Here is a 21475-nt window from a genome sequence, read left to right as displayed (position 1 = left end):
GCTGGTTGCTTCAGGGCATCAATCCCTCTCTATGCCATTGTATTTATGTGCAAAGGCTGTTTTATGGCCAGTGAATACAGTGATCAGAGCAAAAAGTTTGCACCGTTACTGTACTAATGACACTGTCAGGGAAGGGATTAACACTATGGGCAATCAAAGGGTTAAATGTGTGCCTAAAATGTGCTTACTCACTGTGTGGGAGCTGCTTGTACTATGGGAAAGCAGAGATCCGTGTTCCTGCTTTACAGAGACACAGGATCACTACCTACCTTACTGACAAAACGGCAGTCTCCCTTGTTTACAACATCGTTCTGTCCCAAACGATTGGCGGGTTACGGCAGACATTGAGTCAGGATCCGCTGATTGGCTCCCTCTGTGCCCCATTACAGCGAGTCGCCGGTGGCGCACACACTCCCCGCTCCCCAGACCCAGAGGTGCAGGATCATGTACAGGTACGTGATCTTGCACAGGGATCTGTATATTTACAGTATATCGTCAGCAAGCGGTTAAAAGGTGAGCGTTCTATTACGTCACATGTAGACGGACACATGGCTAGGCCACTACACAACATCATAAACAACAGACATTTAAGAAGTTAGTCTGCTACAAAACGCCCAAAAAACAAAACAGCCCTGTCAAACAGTTCATGTTAAAGTGGTTATAAAGGCTGAAGGTTTTTTATGCATGAAGGTAAAAATCCTTCTGTGTGCAGCGCCCCCCACCAATCCTTACCTGAGCTCCCTCTGATCCAGCGATGTTCACGATAGCCCCGGCTGTCCTGGGACTTTCCCTCCTCATTGGCTGAGACAGCAGTGGGAACCCTCGAGGGGGAGGCAAAGGGAAATCTAAGATTTGAGAGCTGTCCTCAGAGCAGGAAGTGTAAATTATCCAATGTTATCCAATGTTCTAGTGACATTTATCCAAGATAGGAATTCTGCTCTCATTTTCTCTCATTTCCTTGAGCATCTCCAGGGCACAAAGTGAAGAGAAACCTTATAATGGCACACACAGCAAAAAATAGCATGATGTTTTAACAATTCCTTACCTACAGATATCGGCTTTTTTAGACGGTGATTCCCTACACCATAGCAGCTGTTCCACCGCTTGATCATTCCTACCGGTGGTGAGAGGGTGTGACCCCCCTCCCACTGCCCTCTGGTGCTTCTACCGACTCACCACATCCATCGGTGAGTCGGAGACAGGATCCGCCAGCCTCCTGATGTTTACCATAGAGATTTCCAGAGGACCAGATGGTTGCCAGAGTCTCTATGATCGTTAAGAGGCCGGGTGCAATGTTATGACATCACGCCCAGCCTCTGCATTCAAACAATTGCGCCGCCCTGGCTGGGAAGCCGAGATCATTTTTTTTTTGGGGGGGGATTTCAGGCTTTCCAGTCTAGAGGTGAGATGTGGGGTCTTATTGACCCCATATCTCACTGTAAAGAGGACCGATCATACTATATTCCTATTACAAGGTATGATTACATTTCTTGTAATAGGAATAAAAGTGAACTAAAAAAAAAGTAACATGAGATGTTAGATATCTATTTACACGGCGTAACTTCATCTCATTCATTCACATTATGCAAAAAAATTGCATAAAAAAACAAAGATTTTTTTTTTTTAAGCACAAAACTGTTTTTTTTTTCAAAAAGAAACGCATTTGTCCAGGTGACACAGAACCCCGATCACCTGGTCAAGGGACCCAAGAAGATCCTTGCTCATTGGCTGAAATACCCCATCTATTCCTAATCTGTCCTTGCAGTGCCCTTGTCTTATCTAGTGTCACCAGATACCCAGTCATCTAGTGACAGAAGAGAGAAGTGCAGCAATTCCAGAATTAGGGTGAAATCAATTGATACCCTTTCAATTGGCCAAGGCAACTATACCTGGCAGGTAAATTTACTAACAACCCTGGCTTACCATAGCAACTCTGTACATTGTACATGTGAACTGAGTCATTATATGATGGCTTAAATGATGGCTTAGTGGCTTAACACAGCCTTAAACGGGTGCACTGGCCACCTGAGGGTGATTTCTGCAGCTCTATTTTAAAATATCACTTCAGAAATAAGTGTCCACCACTTTGCCCTTTCAATAATACATGGAGGTATTGTACATAAGTGATTAAAGGACACACAAGCACCAGGCTTTTTTCTTACATTTCATGTGAGTTAAAAAAAAGTGCATTATACAAAGTATGACATAAAGATGCAGTGATTGATGCATATTGTAAAAGGTGGGTATTTTCTTGAAGTGTATGTTACCCTAACATCTCATATTCCTGATATGTGGATGTGTTACCGTGTACTTGTATTAAAAAGTATCCTGTTCTCTTTGTATTACTTCCTTTATGTGAAATACCAGGTGATTCTGCCAGACCCTCCTTTCCTTTTTCAAAATGACTACAACAGGGCATGGAAGTACATCCAATTACGCCATCACTCTACCCTTACATGCACACTCTGTTGCACCTACATAGGAGTGACGGCAGCCTTAGAGAGGAGGCAGTGAAATTGCTTCATGTTGGGGAAGCAACAGAAGTGGCAGTAGTTAGCAAGTTTGTGGGCAGGGTCAGTAAGACAAGATTATGAAGGAGGGGGACAACGAGTCAACAAAACCAACAGTAGAAGGAGGGAGAGGAGTGGAGCGGAGATAAGGGGGGCTAGGGCTGCTGTTATATATCATGGGGCCCCATATAGCCTTGATGACAGGGCCCTCCCTCTATTATAATGGCTGCAAATCATTCCCGGCATTCCCGTTCCACAGCCGCATGTACACAAGAGGCATGTATATGTAGGGCTGTGGGGCAGGGAATGTCTCGACGGCTCATGATTGTCAGTGTGCAATGAGAGCTTCCTGTCAGGATAGCTCAGGCCTGTTTAGACAAGAATCCAAACACACCTTAACCAATCTCTGCTAATGAGACTGCTGCAGCTGACTTTAAGACCTAATATATATACTCCTTAAGTACATATATTATGCCATTTTGCTGCCACATCCATTTTTGCATTTTATGCACATATGTTTAAAAAATAATTTTAGGTCTGAAGGCTATGTAAAGCCCCCAAACATTCTATATTTTCTGAAAGCAGATACCCTAGAGAATAAAATAGTGGTAGTTCCAAATTTTTATGTCACATAACATGATATTAGCACAACATATATGAAACCAAAAATATCAATAAAAATAAACTAAAATTAATTTTAGGGCACACAAAAGCAATATATTTTTGATAGAATATAAAAAATAAGGTTGCTCATAATAAATAGATACCAAACATGTTAAGTTTCAAAATTGTATGACCCTGTGAAACTACAATATACTTCAGTACCCTATATTTTTCATAAGCAAACCTTTAAAAGCCCCATATGGGTCATTAGTTTAGAGATAACTGTGAAAAATGGGCCTAGATTTATTGATCTCACTCTGGTGTGTACCATGATAACGTTTTACACAACTGACAGAGTGTCCCCTATGTGATGCATTTTCTGGTGACAGTTTCTATGTTAATGAGGCATCAGGGGTCTTTTAGACCCCTGATGTCTCACCTGCCCTCCAATGTAGCTAATGGAGTGCACAAAGTGACACCAGGACCTAAAAGTGATGTTTTACGTTTCACTTCCAAGTCTTTAAACAGGCAGGGCAGACCAGAAAACAGACATTCAATCATCGTCCTCCCCTTTATGCAGTGGCACCCACCATGTCAGTCCTGGGTTTGCTAATGGGCACTGCCTGTCTCTCAAGGGGGTGTGTGGAGGCAATCTGGTGCTTCCATCTGACAGTTGACAGTTGTTTTGTCAGATTTACATTTACTCATTGAGATACTTTTTTTTAGGACCTGTTTACACTTGTGTTTGGTGAGCATTAAAAATGTAGAAATGTAAAATGTAAATGTAAAAAATAAAAAAAGGTAAAATTCTGAGCTACATCTTTAACACTTCCAATCACCCCCCCCCCCCCCCCCCGGTAAAGGCACTGTTGAATGTAGTCCAGTGGGGGGGGGGGGGGTTCACACACACTCCCAGCAACTGCAGTTGCTGGGAATGTCTGCAAGACCTCCTGTCATCTCCGTTTATGTAGATTTCATTCACTATAAGGGGGAGTAGCTGGGGGTGGGGTGCAGTAATAATATGATTCAGTCATGCATTTTTAATGCCCACCAAACACAGGTGTAAACGAGACCTAAATGTGGACAGGTAAGTGTCCTAATATTAAAAGTTAGCAGCTACAGTATTTGTAGCTGCTGACTTTTAAGGTTTGCAGAAGAAGCCTGGAGCTCCGCTTTATTTGTTTATGGTTATGCTGCCACCCTGTGATCATTGTTTTAATTACACTAAATTTTTTGTGTATTCTCTATATTCTATAATGTAACTTCATTCCTCTTTTTGAGTTCCTGTATTGTTTCTGAAAAATGGTCGATGAGGCTTTGAAAAAAAGATTCCTTTTGACCTTATTCTGCTCCACTTTTGGATGTCAGAGCACAATAGGCTTCCATTGTGGTTCTCTGTATCCAGCCACATGACATGTCCAAGCCACAAATGAAACTGGTTCTAGAAGACTTTCTTCTGGTAGACTCTGTGATCACAAGTTTTAAATAGGAACAGTCACTTTGTAATACTTATGATCTCTATTCAGGGCCACCAGCCCAACATATATTTATATTTGTACTGGCTCATATTTGTACTGCCCTGCATATCAATTTTGTATGATAGGAAGCTGGGATTTAATAAAAATATTTTGAATTTGGATTTTTTAATTTAAAAAAAAAAATGTTACTTTATGCTGGAAGATTTCATAAATAGACTAAATAGGTCACTTTAAATATAGATAAGATGTATATTTATTTGTAGGGATGGCCTTGCGGTTCGCGGCAAATTTTGCATGTTCGTGATTCGCCAAACCGGCGGACTTCTGGAGCTGTTCGCGATGCGGACATATGCATTTACATTGTGAAAGAACTTTGACCCATGATGACACATCCATCATGGGGTACAGGACAGCCAATTTAGATATTTCAGCACATGGACAATTGGACATTCCCCCTACCTTATAAATAGACCTGATCTGGTGGCCATTTTACATTCTGTCTTTTGTCAGTGTAGGGAGAGGTTGCTGTGTGGAGCAGGGACAGACTGTAGTGACACAAATCACTAGCTATTAGGTCCACAAAAGTTCTTTTAAGGACTGGTATAGGTGTACAGTATATAGGGTTCTGGTGCACTGCTGACCGATTCTGCAGCTGTCTTTTGTCAGTGTAGGGACAGGACGCAGTGTGGAGCAGGGACAGTCAGTTTAATCACTAGCTATTACTATTAGGTCCACAAGGGTCCTTTTAAGGACTGGTATAGGTGTACACTATATAGGGTTGTACACGTATAATATACTTTCTTTCAAATATAGAAAGCCTATTATACTTGACTGCTGACCGATTCTGCAGCTGTCTTTTATCAGTGTAGGAACTGAGGAACAGTCTGCAAATCACTAGCTACTAGGTCCACAAAGGTCCTTTTAAGGACTGGTATAGGTGTACAGTATATAGGGTTCTGGTGCACTGCTGCTGACTGTTGTGCTGCTGATTGCTGAGTAGGGATGAGCTTCGAGTTCGAGTCGAACTCATGTTCGACTCGAACATTGCCTGTTCGCCTGTTCGGCGAACAGTGAACAATTTGGGGTGTTCGCAGCAAATTCGAAAAAGCCGGGAACACCCTGTACAAGTCTATGGAAGAAATCTAAAGTGCTAATTTTAAAGGCTAATATGCAAGTTACTGTCCTAAAAAGTGTTTGGGGACCTGGGTCAATGCAAAAAAAGTTTTAAAATCGTCAGTTTTTTCAGGAGCAGTGATTTTAATAATGATTAAAGTGAAACAATAAAAGTGTAATATTCCTTTAAATTTCGTACCTGGGGGGTGTCTATAGTATGCCTGTGAAGGGGCACATGTTTCCCGTGTTTAGAACTGTCCCTGCACAAAGTGTCATTTCTGCAGGAAAAAAAATTCATTTAAAATCACTCGCCGCTATAATGAATTGTCGGCTCCCGTAATATAGAGAACACTCATTGAAAGTCATTGATAAAAAAAAAAAAGCGTGGGGTTCCCCCAAATTCAATTACCAGGCCCTTCAGGTCTGGTATGGATATTAAGGGGAACACCGCGTCAAATTAAAAACAAATTGACGTGGGGGCCCCCCTAAAAATCCATACCAGACCCTTTATCCGAGCATGCAACCTGGCAGGCCACAGGAAAAGAGGGGGGACGAGAGCGCCCCCCTCCTGAACCGTAGCAGGCCACATGCCCTCAACATTGGGAGGATGCTTTGGGGGTCTGTGACCACCAACCTCTCAGACCTTAGATCCAATGTATTGTATAATTCAGATATATCTGGAATCAATTCTCAAAGGACAAATAAAACCACACTCACACCATGCTGTCCCTTGAGAACTAATTGTATTGAGTTATCACAAGTGATTCATATAGTAAATTACACGTCACACAGAATAAGACATGCGCAGTAGACATCAGGACGGTTACAGCTGGTCAGGACAAAAAGGCTTTGTTCATTGTTCTAAGCTGGCTAAAATAATGTGAGAAAAAGATAACAAAAACGTGAGACAGTTCATGATTTCTCCAGTAGCTGAAGGAATGCTGAGAAAATGTGTGAAAATGTGTGAAAGTTTTAGATAAGTGTGTGAGAATAAATGAGTTAGAAGAATCTCATGTTGAGACAGTTATCTGAGAAGTTCAAACTGTACATATTGTAAAATGGAAGTTTGTGAATATTAAGATGACTGACAGAAACAAGATGGATGCTTACCATAACCTTTCAGTACCCCTACCATTTCACAAAGAAAGTGTGAAAAATAGTTAAATAAGACAAACACACTTTTGAAAAATTCCTTTATTAAAAATAAAAAGAATAAAAAAAAGATTCCAGCAGTGGTAATCCACTCTTGCCATCCAGCGACGGATGATCATCTCTCTGGGGTCCAGCGATGGCTGATCTGATCCAGCGCAGCGCATCCATCCATCTTCTGCCTCCATTTTATAAATGACTTTCAATGAGTGTTCTCTGTATTACGGGAGCCGAAAATTCATTATAGCTGCGAGTGATTTTAAAGGACTTTTTTTTCTGCAGAAATTACACTTTGTGCAGGGACAGTTCTAAGCACAGGAAACATGCGCCCCTTCACCGGCATACTATAGACACCCCCCAGGTATGAAATTTAAAGGAATATTACACTTTTATTGTTTCACTGTAATCATTATTAAAATCAGTGCTCCTGAAAAAAATTAGCACTTTAATAGGGTTCTAAAGTTCACACGAAGTTTAGGTTTGTTCGCAGGTTCTGGTGCGAACTGAACCAGGGGGTGTTCGGCTCATCCTTATTGCTGAGTGCACTGCTGACCGATTCTGCAGCTGTCTTTTATCAGTGTAGGGACTGAGGGACAGTCTGCCAATCACTAGCTACTAGGTCCACAAAGGTCCTTTTAAGGACTGGTATAGGTGTACAGTATATAGGATTTTGGTGCACTGCTGCTGACTGCTGTGCTGCTGATTGCTGAGTGCACTGCTGACCGATTCTGCAGCTGTCTTTTATTAGAGTAGGGATAGGACGCTGTGTGGAGCAGGGAAAGTCCGTTTAATCACTAGCTATTACTATTAGGTCCACAAAGGTCCTTTTAAGGACTGGTATAGGTGTACAGTATATAGGGTTGTACACGTATAATATACTTTCTTTCAAATATAGAAAGCCTATTATACTTGACCGCTGACCGATTCTGCAGCTGTCTTTTATCAGTGTAGGAGCTGAGGGACAGTCTGCAAATCCCTAGCTACTAGGTCCACAAAGGTCCTTTTAAGGACTGGTATAAGTGTACAGCCTTACTCTTCTGCACCCTCCTCATCCTCTCGATCTGCACCCTCTTCACCCTCTGCTGTGTGTACCCCCAAAGAAACTACCACCAACACCACCACCACCATATACCTTCCCATGAGTCACAGGAATTATTTTCCGATCCATCACAAGACATTTCCGATGCGCAGCCATTCTTGGCATTGGATCAGGAAGAGTTGGTAGCAACAACCGCCACTTAGCAGTCAGACGACAGTACCCAGATCAGCCCAAGGAGGTTGGTCCCCGCTGTTGCTGCCTATTCCGAGATCTCTAATTATAGCGGTGGGGAAGGTGACGTTGATGATGACGTGTCTAGTGATGTCACGTGGGTGTCCACAAGAGAGGAAGAGGAGGGGAGTTCAGAGGGAGATATGGACCAGCAGATAGGGAGGAGAAGCAGGCTGAACTTAGATTGCACAGCAGGAGGGACAAACCAGACTGCTAATGTATCAGGAGCGAGGCATCATCCATGTACGGTCACATCTGGCGCTTCCAGGACGCCGGCATATGGCTCCACAGTGTGGGTTTTTTTTAACGTGTCCGCTGCTGACAATAATTTTGCCATCTGCAATCTTTGCAGTCAGCGCATAAGTCGCGGTAAGCCTAACACTCACCTAGGGATGACGGCCTTAAGAAGGCACATGAGCTTCCATCACCGAGCCCAGTGGGAGCAACGGAACCCACAAAGCCATACTCCAGGCTCTCACCGTCCAGCCTCGTCTTCTACTTCTCCTTCTCCTCTCTCCTCACAATTGTCCTTCACTCCACCTTCCATCATGCCGACCTCACATTTTTCTGCAAAAAGGCAGGCTTCCGTGGGCCAAATGTTCGAGCGTAAAAAAATTATGATGCCGGATAACCCTATTGCCCAATGGTTGACGGCTGGAGGGCGAAGGGCATCCCAGAGCTATATGGCCATGTTCAGTGGCAAGTGAATGTATCTCTGCCACACAGTGTCGGTGCCAAGATACATCTGACCACAGACACGTGGTCTAGCAAACACGGGCAGGGAAGGTATATAACTTTTACTGCCCACTGGGTGAACCTTCTGAAGGCCGTCAAGCATGTAACCCGTGGCACCCATGTAGATTTGGTTTTACTGCCACGCATTGTATGCAGGCCTGCCTCTTCTTCTCCTCCTCCGACTCCATCCTCCTCCCTCTCCTCCTCGGCTGACTCCTCCTTTTCCGCTGCTAGCGTCTCTTCCGCTGCGCCGCCCAAGCTCCCCAGAACCTATTCGACATGCCAGGTGAGACGTTGCCATGCTATGCTGCGTCTGTTGTGCCTGGAAGCCAAGAGCCACACTGGCCCTGCACTCCTTTTAGCCGCTCAATTTGACAGTTGATAAAGTGGTGTGTGACAACGGGGCCAATCTGCTTAGCGCATTGAAACAGGGTAAAATTACACACGTGCCATGCATAGCACGCGTCTTAAACTTGGTCGTGCAGCAATTCGTTGTCCAATACCCTGGGGTCCAGGACATCTTGCGGCAGGCAAGAAAAATCTCGGCCCATTTCAGAAGATCTTACATGGCCATGGCTTGCCTTGCTGACATTCAGCGGCGACACAATCTGCCGGTCAGACGCCTTATTTGCGATTGCCCAACGCGATGGAACTCAACCTTCTATATGCTTGATAGGCTGCTCCAGCAGAAACGTGCAGTTAACAACTACCTGTACAAACTCTGCGGCAAAACAGGTTCTGGGGAGCTTGTTTTTTTTTCACCGTGCCAGTGGCCGCTCATGCGGGACGCATGCAGACTTCTGCGGCCATTTGATGAGATCACCAAACTGGTCAGATGCAGCCATGGCGCCATCAGTGACATCGTACCTTATGCCTTCTTTATGGAGCGTGCATTGCGTCATGTCATTGATCAAGCCGTGGAGGAGCAGGAAGATGAGGAAGTCGCAATGCTGGATGAATTCCCGGGGGGGCTACTCTATCTGAGACAAGTCAACAACAGGAGTCTGAAGGGGAGTCAGAGGAGGATGGTGCCGGGGCGGATGAGGAGGAGCAAGAAGAGCATGCTTTAAACCTTTCTGGGATCCCTGTTGTGCGTGGATGGGGAGAGGAGAATGAAGAGGACGACATTATCCTGGATGATGAGCAGGAGCCAGGCCACCACACCGCTTCCACTTTAGTGCAAATGGGGGCCTTCATGCTCCAGTGTTTTAATAGGGACCCCCGTATAAAAAGCATAAGGGTCAAGGACCAGTACTGGGTGGCAACGTACTTAGACCCCCGGTACAAACACAAAATGGCGGAAATGTTACCGCCGTCGCAGAGGGGTGTCAGAATGCAGCACTTCCAGGCCTTGCTTCGAGAAATGCTGCATTTTGCTTTTGCGTGCGCTGGCAGAGGAGCCATTCCCACTCCCAGAGAAGGATTTGCAGGTACCAATCCAACAGCGCCTGCAAGAAGGGGGCGGTTTGAAGATGTGTTGGTCACTTCTGATATGAGGTCATCCTTTCAGCCGACCCATCGACAGGTCTCATCTGGATCCAGCATCAGGGAATGCCTAGGCCAATATGGACACTCTGAGGAGTGATGAACTCCTGGACTACTGGGTGAGCAGGCTTGACCCCTGGCCAGAGCTTGCCCAATTTGAAATGGAACTGTTGGCTTGCCCCTTGTCCAGTGTCCTGTCCGAAAGTACGTTCGGCGCAGCAGGGGGGATCGTGACCGATAAGCTCACTCACCTAGCTCACGACAGTGTTGACTACCTCACATTTATAAAAATGAATGAGGCATGGATCTCGGAGGAATTCAACACATGTGACCAGTAGACCATGTATATGCATAACTCTATAAACAATTTATTTAATCGAGCACACAGACCTTTTTTCTACCTTTGGCTCACTTCCTTGTACAAAAAAAGCACACCATATTATATGCCCGTACCCTCCTGTTTGAAGAGGTTGAGGGGTGTCATAATTTTGGGTCCTGCAGCGAGTTGCTGGTATCAGTGCTGCTGTCAGTGCTCTCTATCTCGGTGCTGGTGTCAGTGCTCTCTCTCAATCTCGGTGCTGGTGTGGTGTCAGTGCTCTCTATCTCTGTGCCGGTGTGGTGTCTGTGCTCTCTATCTCGGTTCTGGTGTGTTCTCAGTGCTCTCTATCATGGTGCTGGTGTCAGTGCTCTCTATCATGGTGCTGGTGTCAGTGCTCTCTATGACGGCGCTGGTGTGGTGTCAGTGCTCTCTATTTCGGTGCTGGTGTGTCTCAGTGCTTTCTATCATGGCACTGGTGTGGTGTCAGTGCTCTCTATCACGGTGCTGGTGTCAGTGCTCTCTATCATGGTGCTAGTGTCAGTGCTCTCTAGCACGGTGCTGGTGTGGTGTCAGTGCTCTCTATCTCAGTGCTGGTTTCAGTGCTCTCTATCACAGTGCTGGTGTCAGTACTCTCTATCTTGGTGCTGGTGTCAGTGCTCTCTATCTCGGTGCTGGTGTCATTGCTCTCGATCTCAGTGCTGGTGTCAGTGCTCTCTATCACAGTGCTGGTGTCAGTGCTCTCTATCACGGTGCTGGTGTCAGTGCTCAGTCTCTATTGCGGTGCTGGTTTCAGACAGCGAGGGAGATAGCAGCGGAGAAGACAATCAGCAGGCAATGCCAGCACCATGGCTGAGGATCAGCACTAGACTGGCACCTCCGGACCACCGCAGTGGAGCCCTGCATAGGTGGGGGTAAGGGCCAGGCAGAGGGAGGGGCTCAAGCACAGGTTGGCACATTGGGACACGGGCACAGGACTGCGCTGCCCTGACTGTGGCACTGATCATCTCCTGCACCCCCTTCATAGCCTGCCCTGACCTTGCCTCTCCTCCATGGCCTTCATGCGCTCCTGAATTGTCAAAATGTCACAGATAAAAAAAGAATGCTTGTCGTTGTCGATCCCAGATTCACTTAATACTTTTGTTATGTCAGTGTCTATGTTGTGGGACGATGTGTGCACAGCTAGTAAGTATTTTGTGGCTGAAAATATGACCTGGAGGTTTTTAAGGTTCGCCTGCCATTAAAGTCAATGGGGTCCACCGCAAACTTTGCGGTTCACAAACTTTTGGCTGCGTTCGCGGTTCGCGTTCGTGAAACGTCCCGTCGGAAGTTCGTCCATCACTATTTATTTGATTGTTAGCTAAGAATTCATTGGAATCACATCAAACCTTTCTTCTCCTTTTGGGTTTATATGTGTCTTACATTTTTTACATACTGTAGTAATTTAAATGTGTTTTTCTGTCAGGGGTGTTCTGACCCAGGAATTAAAATAAATGTGTACTCACATAATGGTATTGTGATGCCAGCTCACAGTTTTTGTCTGCAATATGTAGATTATTATATTTTAGGTTGCTTACTTCCACATAAATAGCTAAGTATTATTTCATCTATTTTTCTAAAAAAAGTATTTTGGGAATAATAGTCGTTCATTTTTTTTTGCTAAGAATAATAATGAATGTTATTATTTTAATTATTGTTATTATCTCTAGCAAAGTAAGAGATAGATTTATTCAGCTTTAACACATATTTTTATGTTGTTAAAAAAAAAATCTATTTAAGACAAACAGGATTTATCTCCTAGATAAATTACAGTGGTTTGTTGTTGTAGTGTAATCACCCCTGCCATTGCAATTTTTGTTTTACATTTAAAGGCAACATTTCTGATTTGTTTAAAGTGGATGTAAACCTCATTCATGAAATCTGACCTGGGCACGTATATCTGTACTTATCTCTCTCCAAAGCCCTAAGTCCTGTGTCTTTCTGCTGCTCCGTTGCTCTTTCTGTCAAGCTCTCCACAAAGGAAATAAAAGCAGCTGGAAATTTGTGTCGGGGAGGTAACTTAGAGATAGATTAGCAGAGAGCTTGTCTATTCCGAGTACAGCTCTGCAAGTTTCTTCATTCCACTGCCTATGTGGAAGGGGTGGGGGGGGGGGTGTCTTTTTATTGGCCATTATTATCCTACAAAAGTCACATTTGTTTTTTTTTTAATTATTTTTATGGTTAAAACTTACTGATAGTGCTCATGAATCATGAGCTGTGGATGTAAGAATTTAGTAAGAGTTCCCTGAGATATGAAAATTATATCAAGGGCTCCTTTATGTTAAAACAAGTACAGTATGACTTGATTGACAGCTCTGAGTTTGCTAGGACTGCTGACATCAAATTCAAGATGGTGGCAGCGCCCAGCAGCAGTCTCAGGGCTTTTAGATGTCCACACATGGGAGGCTTTTACAGTTATAAAATGTCAAAATGTGTGAATGTGAATATAATCTTAGGGAACATGGTTGTTGAAATAAAATATCTGGTCACAAGGTCTCTTTAACTGTCTGGATGTCCAGATGGGTTCCTATATAACAAAAGGAACTTTTTATAAAAGTATAAAGATATATCAAAACCAGGCCCTTAGAAAACACCAGACAACTTTATCAAAACAACTTTACTTTATCAATGCATTGAAAAAACTCTGAACCCTTACAAATGAGTGAACTCTGCATTTCAAGTTACTGAATGCTGAACTGTGCGTTCAGAGTTCAATAGTTTGTAAAGCAGAGTTCAGTAGTTGTTGATAATGCAAATTTCAGAGTTCAATAGTTGTTGATAATGCAAATTTCAGAGTTCAGTAGTTGCTGATAACGCAAATTTTAGAATTCAGCAGTTTGTAACAAATAGTTCATTCGTTTGTAAGGCAGTTATCTTCCATTGATGCTAAATAATATATACATTTGATTACATTTTTGACTGGTGTGCCCCGAGGTTAGATTTTAAAGGGTGCATTGACTGAAAAAAGGATGAAAAACACTGCTCTACTCTGTTGTCCATGAAATCTGTTTGGTAAATGGCATCTAATAATCTATATATATATATCCTGCAGAGAGCTAGACAACTTTCAGATATACGGATAAATGGTTTAAAAATATGTTTTTTTCCTAATTTCTCAGCAGCTGTGCAGCGCCAAAGGGCGGAATTTATTGAGGTGAAGTGGTGACTGAGTCAGTTGGATTTACCCTATTCTATATTCTTTTCAGCCAAACTCAAAGTAACTGCACAGGGCATCACACATTTTTTTGCATCCCTGGAATTAGAGACCCAGTGTCTGGATAATTATAAATGGTTAAATTAACTTCCCAAAAGAAAAATATATATTTTTTTTTCTCTCCTATTTTTGGGAGTATGATTGGACATTTTGGGACGGGGAGAAGGGCGGAGAGAGCGCGATTTGTTCTCTTTTTAGCCCTCTTGATCAGATAGCCCCCATATTTGTGTTTTGTTATGTTGATTATGTTCTTATGTGTATACATTTGTTTGTGTCTTTGTCTTGTTATGTCATACATTTATGTTTGTGTATGTTTGTCTTGTCTGTTGGTTCACGTGCACCTCTCAGAATATACTAATGTCTCGCCTTTCCCCCTCCCCCCACTCATGCCTATCCTCTTTCCTTCATGGTACTTACCCATTATTGTATCTGGTATGTTTATTTTGGTTAGTTTATTTGAGATTAACTGGACAAGGCCCCCCTAAATGAAGGATTAATTCTATAGAATATAAGGGGTCTTCTTGGTAGCCCCTCTAAGAGACAAGCAGTTTGTACTTCATAGGGAGATTTACACCGTCAATAATATGTCTTCAGGAAACCCATTTAAATCCTGAGAGATTACACTACCTAAAACAAAACCAGTATAATACTCAGTATCATTCTACATATACATCATACTCTAGAGGAGTGCCTGTACTTATCTAATAGATTGGATTTTACATATAGATTAAGAAGGACAGCAAAGGTAGATTTATATTTTTGTATTGTATATTATCAGGCCTTTGATATGTGATTGGAAATATATATATCCCTCTGCCATATTCAACTGAGGTATTTAAAGAAAATATTCAGTTCGTCTCTGATAAAGTGGATAGTGCATGCCTATTGGTTGGTGATTTTTTTTTTTTAAGTATATGGATTCCGCAATAGATAAATATAACATATTGGATAAGCAAACTTCAATGGGCCCCACTGCCTTTGCGAGATATAGAATGGAATTGGGATTGATAGATCTTTGGAAACAGCTTAATCCAACCAATAGACAATTTCCTTGCTTTTCAAGTAGTTATAAAACCCTTTCTAGATTTAACATTGGGAATATATTCTATGCTACCATATCTTTGTAATATTAAGTGTGAGGCCAGGGATATCTCAGATCATTCACCTATAATATTACATTTCTCTTTTAGGACTAATCTAGGATGTACTCTATGGAAGGTGAATCCTTATTGGTTGTCACTTTTTCCTTCATCTGAAGGAATTATGACTGAATTAATCACTTATCAGAATATAAATAGAACTTCAGTTTCACTTTTAATATATTGGGATGCAATGAAAGCGTATCTTCGAGGTCTCCTTATTGTGCAAATCTCAAAAATTAACAAACAATCTAGGCAATGGGAAAAAACCCTAGCTGATAATATGACGAAGGTTGAACTTCTATTTATAAAATCAAATGAATAGGTTATGGCGCTAAACCCACCATATGTATGAATATATAAATAATTGTGCTCGTAGTGACCTATCCCCAAGCTTAGTGGTATGAAAAGTGCTAATTCGATCCTGTACGGGTTAAAGTGCAAATGCATCCTAAATATGTTTGATTGAAAAATAAAAATATAATCGGTGTTTTAAAACATCATATAAGTGCCATTTAACAATGAGTTGAACTCCAAAGAATTCATATAAGAAATATTCATATAGATCATAATGGATATTGAATTCTTATATAAAAAGGAAGAAAATTCTTTTAAACAACATAAAGTCACTAAATATGTCCTTCAGTGTCATGATCCAAGATAAAAAGTGAACGGGGCCAATAAGTGCAAGGAAAGTGCAAAAAAATTAAAAGTCAAATCTAAGTTCAACAAATAGTCGCATAAGGACGCATGTGTATTCGCTACACGTATCCAATATTGGTGTTTTGGCTGGTGATGCTGCCACCACAAATTACTGGTACAAACAGTGCAGGTCTTCAATGGAAAACATTCATCCCGGTGCGCCACTCAGTGTTATAGTATGTGAATGCTCTCACCAGAACTTACGCCCCTATGGGGCTGGATGGACCTTCACAATGTAAGCCACTGTGTCGCTGTCTGGCTGCTGCTGGTGCACTTTTAATATATTGGGATGCAATGAAAGCGTATCTTCGAGGTCTCCTTATTGTGCAAATCTCAAAAATTAACAAACAATCTAGGCAATGGGAAAAAACCCTAGCTGATAATATGACGAAGGTTGAACTTCTATTTATAAAATCAAATGAATAGGTTATGGCGCTAAACCCACCATATGTATGAATATATAAATAATTGTGCTCGTAGTGACCTATCCCCAAGCTTAGTGGTATGAAAAGTGCTAATTCGATCCTGTACGGGTTAAAGTGCAAATGCATCCTAAATATGTTTGATTGAAAAATAAAAATATAATCGGTGTTTTAAAACATCATATAAGTGCCATTTAACAATGAGTTGAACTCCAAAGAATTCATATAAGAAATATTCATATAGATCATAATGGATATTGAATTCTTATATAAAAAGGAAGAAAATTCTTTTAAACAACATAAAGTCACTAAATATGTCCTTCAGTGTCATGATCCAAGATAAAAAGTGAACGGGGCAAATAAGTGCAAGGAAAGTGCAAAAAAATTAAAAGTCAAATCTAAGTTCAACAAATAGTCGCATAAGGACGCATGTGTATTCGCTACACGTATCCAATATTGGTGTTTTGGCTGGTGATGCTGCCACCACAAATTACTGGTACAAACAGTGCAGGTCTTCAATGAAAAACATTCATCCCGGTGCGCCACTCAGTGTTATAGTATGTGAATGCTCTCACCAGAACTTACGCCCCTATGGGGCTGGATGGACCTTCTCAATGTAAGCCACTGTGTCGCTGTCTGGCTGCTGCTGGTGCACTGGGGAGAGTTTCACTGTTCCATTTGTATGGACTCCATTAAAGGGTATACATAAGGGAAAACACATCCATAGTGTAGTATTTTTTTAAACAGAAACCTTCGTTTATTAAGTTTACAACTACTCACATTTGACATTAAAAACACATGCATATAATCTCCGCCGGCCGTCTCTGTCTATTGGAATGGGTGCACGCAACGTGGCCACGCCCTACATGTTTCGTCACTCTGACGTCTTCTGGAGCGGCCATATTGGTGCACCTTACGATCTAAATAGGGTGCAGTGCTCCACTGCGCTTGCGCCAAACTAACAGCGCCATTTTAGGTACGGGATGCCCTTACTCTACGATCCCAACACTTCTACTCTGACGATAGCGGTCACAATTTCTTCCCCCTGGGTACATAACCCACCGGAGGGTAACCCTGATCGTGTCTGTGTCAGATCTCACATTAGTGGTGGAATTCATATCAACCTTGGAGCACTGCAGCCTACTTCCGTATATGAACTATGAACATCATCCCACACTGCTGACATCCACTAACAATATCCTATATCTAACATAAGGCTCAGCTATTATCCATATATTTTTTTTAAATATATTTTTTAAAAACCCTATTAAAACCCACTGTTAAAACATTTCATTTAAATCTCCAATGCAAACAAATTGTAACAGTATAGGCTTGGATATGTGTATATGATTACTTCCAAAGGGGGGACCCTAGCATAACTTAGATGTGTATGTATAATTATTTCCAAAAGGGGGGGGGACCCTAATGTTACTTGTATTACTTTATCAAGCAGAGGAATTTTTTGTTATTTAGGCAAATAACATCATGTTTCCTAGTTTTTGTCGAGGAGGACATATAAAAATATATAAAAATATAAAAATATGAAAGTTTTGGGGATTCTTTTAGGCAACAAGAGGCTTTTTATGTATATGTAAATGGGAAGGGAGGTCTATTTGGGGCTTTGTTTATCAATCAACTAAGTAGGAGTTTTTTGATTAATTATTCAACCTATTGTGGTTATAATTCTTTTAACCGTGTAATTCCCAACCACAGTCAGTTTGGACCCAAATCAGAAAGCAGTGTCTGTAATTATACTGCTGGGTTGTTATTGTTCATAGGCAAGGATTAGGGGACAGTTCTTTCCTCCAATGTGCCCAGTGGTTTAGCCCCGGTGCAGAGCTTAGATCAAAAATATGCCCTGTCATCCATGGGGTATTTGTGTGTCTGATATGTTCTTTTCACCAGTGAACTGATGTGTTTATGTTGGTGTATGATGTATGGTCACCAATGTTTATCGTCAGTATTTTTTAAAAATTGCTGGAAATGCATTCTGACATGTGCACTGGTTTTTTGCATACATAACATTCGACCCAAAATGAAAACAATCGACCCAAAGTAAAAAGTGGGAATGGAGATGGTGGGTTATCTAACATCAGGAATGGTGGGCTATTTAATGTTAGAAATTAGTTAGGAAACAATTGAGGTCTAAATCTATGTTCATTCCTCCTGGCTGGAGGGTATCTAGGTTAAAAATCCATTTAGTTTCATTCCTAGATACTTTAATTGTTTTATCCTCCCCTCTCCAGTGGCCTCTTATTTTATCTATTCCATAGAATACCATTTGTCCAGGATCCCGGTTGTGGAAATCCCTGAAGTGTTTGGATACACTGTGTTTCTGGAATCCCTTCTTGATATTTGCAATGTGTTCCCTTATTCTAATTCTTAACTCCCTGGTGGTTCTGCCCACGTATTGTTTAAGGCATGGGCACTCAATGACATAGGTGACGTGAGAACTGTTGCAAGTGATCAACTCTTTTATCTTATATTCTTTTCCATTAGAGGTTGATTTGAAGGTGGTTTTCTTTTTATCAGTCTTTTTGCTGGTTTTACAAGGAAGACATTTTCCACATTTGTAGAATCCTTTCAAGGTCTCTGAGATTCTTATTTGTTTTGGTGGGTCCACCGCATTTTTCACTAGTTTGTTCCGGAGCGTTGGGGCCCTTCTGTAGATGAACCGGGGTTTTTTCGGTAATATGGCACGGAGTGAACTGTCCGCCTGCAGGATCGGCCAATGCTTTTTGATGATATGTTCCACATCTTTATACTGTCTATTATATCCAGTAAGGAACGCAATTTCCAGATTGTTCTGCTTTGGTTTTTCTTTTTTGTCTTCTAGCCATTTTTTCCTCTCCATACACTTTACTTCATTTTTCAATCTACGGAGATTTTCTTCCTTATACCCCTTCTTCTTAAATCTTTCTATGATGGTTTCCGGCTGTTTGTCAAAGTCGTCACTCTTACTGCAATTCCTATACAGTCGCAAAAGCTGACCCTTGGGTATATTCCCTAGCCACCGTGGATGGTGGCAGCTGTTTGTGGGAATATACCCATTGCGGTCAGTGGCCTTGAAGAAGGTACCGGTGCCAAAGCTTCCTTCATGTTTGTAAATCTGTAGATCCAGGTAATCTACACTCTGATTATTATATTTTACTGTGAATTTGATGTGGTATATATTGTTGTTAATCTCATCAAAGAAATCCTGCAGTTGTTCTGGCGTGCCCCCCCATACTATTATAATGTCGTCTATGTACCGACGGTATAGTTTTAAATTTTGCCTATGTACTCCATATATTTGTTCTTCCTCCCATCTGTTCAGGAACAGATTTGCTACGCTCGGGGCATACTTGGCCCCCATTGCTACACCTTTCGTTTGTGTGTAGAAAGTTCCGTTATACCAAAAGTAATTGGAAGTCATTGCCATCCTTAAACCTTCAATGATATATTTTATCTGCTCCTGTTTCAAATCCGATTGCTGTTGCAGTGCCCACTCAACACTGCTGAGACCGTCCTCTTGTTCAATATTTGTATATAGCGATTCTACATCAATTGTCACCAGTATGTCACTTTCATTGATTGTCATGCCGTTCAATTCACCTATCAGTTGCTTGCTGTCCCTTAGATAAGATATCCCTCTTACTACCAACGGTTGCAGGAAATTGTCAATGTACGCCCCTAGTCTGGAAAACAGGGAGTCAATCCCACTTATGATTGGTCTTCCTGGTGGATGAGTCTGATTTTTGTGAACCTTGGGAACATAATACACAACTGGGGTCTTTGCTGCCTTAGGTAGTAAATACCTTGCCTCTTTTTTGTTCAGAATGCCTAGATCCTTGCCCTTTTTTACATATTTCCTAAGTTTAGTTTCATATTCTGATTTTGGATTTTTCTTCAATTTCTTATATGTGTTGGGTATACTTAACAGGTTCTACATTTCTTTCTCATAATCTTGTTTATTTAATATAACAAGACCCCCTCCCTTATCTGCGGGTCTGATGATAATCCCTTTCCTTTTTTCTATTTGTTTAATGGTTTCCCAGATTTTTCTTCCTTTAATTTTCTTGACTTCTAGGCCCTTTAGGTCATGTTCGACCATTTTCTTGAAGACCTTAATGTTTTCATCGTGTTGGACCTTGGGGTTAAAAGTTGAATTGTTTCTTAATTGAGAATGCTTGTAAACTGTGTTGTTATCTTCCTTTATATGGGAATTTCTAGCCTCAAAAACTTTTTTGATGTTAAGTTTCCTCACAAATCTTTGGAGGTCAATATATGTTTTGAATTTGTCTAGCCCCTTATCTGGGGCAAATTTTAATCCCATGTCCAACACTCTGAGTTCTTCTTCCGTGAAAACCGCCTTACTTAAATTATATATGCCCTCCCCTATTGTTCCCTTCTTCTTTTTCTGGAGGCCTCCTCTCTTTCCTCGTGTACGTTTTCTATTCTTCTGCCTTGTGTCCTATATGTCTCTTCCCCTCTTTGGTCCCAATGGCGTTCGTGACCCCCATAGTTCCTCCTCACGTTTTCGTCTCTGGTCCACCTCGGGTTCCATCCTCCATTCCTCCTGGGAGGTCCTTGTTGCTGATTTCTTGCTGGAAATCGAAAAGGTCTCTATTCTCTCTGGGGACCATATCTCGTATCTCTCGGGCCTGGTGGTCTGTATTCCTGTCCCCTGTGAAAAAATCTCTTTCGTACCTTCGATTTCTAAATGGGGTATGTTGGGGGTGTTCCCTTAGGGGGGAGTATCTGTTGTAATTTCTCGGAATGTTAGGTGTGTAGGGAGTATGATTACCCCTATACCTATCTTGTTCATGTCCCCCTGGTATCCTCCCCTCAGGCCTCCTGTACATTGGTGTGAGAGGAATATAAGTTCTTACTGTTCCATTCTGTGTTTGTGTGGGTTGATCCCACTGTTGTTCATTGCCCTGGATTGAGTTTTCCCTAGATTCTTCCATTATGGATAATTCATTTTCTTCTTCGTTGTAATTGCCCTCTGTTTGCCATTTATAAACCTGCTGGTTCTTGTAGTCCAACACATCCCTCTTGAATTTCTTTTGTTTCTTTTGCTGCACTTCCTTATCATACTTTTTTATGTGCTCTTGTAGTGCCTTTTCCCTGTCAATATATTCTGCTGCCTCCTTGAATGGTATAAGTTGGTCTCTGAGTTGTAATATTTCAGTCTCTATGTTCTTTAATTTATGTTGGCGTCTAATCACTATTTTTTGTAAGAGCTCTGTCTCGCTCTGGTTGAAAAACTTGTACCATTCTTCCGTTAAGTTCCTATCATTAATTGCGTCGTTTGGGGA

This window comes from Lithobates pipiens, unplaced genomic scaffold, assembly GCF_037356315.1.
Source record: "Lithobates pipiens isolate NorthernLeopardFrog02 unplaced genomic scaffold, aLitPip1_a1.2 Scaffold_13, whole genome shotgun sequence".
In the NCBI taxonomy this organism is placed as follows: domain Eukaryota; kingdom Metazoa; phylum Chordata; class Amphibia; order Anura; family Ranidae; genus Lithobates; species Lithobates pipiens.
Note: the sequence above shows the minus strand (reverse complement) of the source record.